Below are 1127 nucleotides of genomic sequence, written 5' to 3'. Positions count from 1 at the left end.
AGGCAAGATGGAAGTATGGATACGAGAGAAGCTAAAGTCATAAGCTCAAAGACAAAATCATGTAAATACAACCTTTGTTGGGTCGTTTTCGATCCAAGTCAACATCATTTTATCTCTCTTCCTTCTCCAAGTATAAATAGAAGGGATGAGCAATGCATTGAGGATCATCGACCAATATCATTTTATGTGTAGAAGTTGTACAGTGATGTTATCTGAAGTTCTTTTAGGTTTGAAAGCCCAGTTACAATTTATTTTCAAGTATTTTTGTTTCCTATATGCATAATATATGTATTATGACCAATGACCACTTCAGTTTTAAATTTGTAACACCTTAGAATTTATAAAAGAACGACTAATTTAAAATTTTGAGTGAATTACACTGGTGGTCCCTGTGGTTTGCTCAAAATTTGGATTTGATTCCCGAAATAAACCATCTACACTTGTGGTCTGTGATAACCGGATCCTGATTATCATCGAAGGTAAATAATACATGATTATATGATTTAATAATTTTGTGACAATATGATAAGTTGGTATATAAAAATTATGTGCATAATATATGCATATGATATGTGTTTATGTGTATGCATGTATATGTATGCATGTATGTGTTAGTAAATATATGCATATTTGACCGATTAAAACTTAGAATGATTTCAACAATTTTGTCCGGATACAAGTCCGGACAACACCCCGCACAACCCTTGTCCTATTTAAAACAATCTGGACAACACTCCTTTCAAAGTTTGTTCGATATAAAACAATCCGGACAACACTCCGTTTAAAGCTTGTCCGGTTTATCATCTGGATAAACACTTAAAGCAAAAGACTGGTTTCTTTCCAAAACTAAACAAGATTCATATAAAACCTAGTAACAAATTAATATAAAAGAGTTTAGAAAACTACTCACCTTATAAAGCTTTTGAGAACCAACACTTGAATCTTTTCCAAACAAGATATCCGGTCACTTTACTTCTTTTAAACCGCACAAAATTGAACAAAGAGGCAAGCAACCAAGAATGGAGGCAGAAACCCCCTTTTTATAGCTTCCCAAAATGGAAAGTCGGTTACTTTATAAGGCCACGTGTATGCATATAAATCTTCATATACACCTATGCATATATTTA

Source organism: Cynara cardunculus, assembly GCF_001531365.2.
Source record: "Cynara cardunculus var. scolymus isolate 2C chromosome LG 2, CcrdV1, whole genome shotgun sequence".
Taxonomy (NCBI): Eukaryota; Viridiplantae; Streptophyta; class Magnoliopsida; order Asterales; family Asteraceae; genus Cynara; species Cynara cardunculus.
This window is presented reverse-complemented; position numbering follows the sequence as displayed.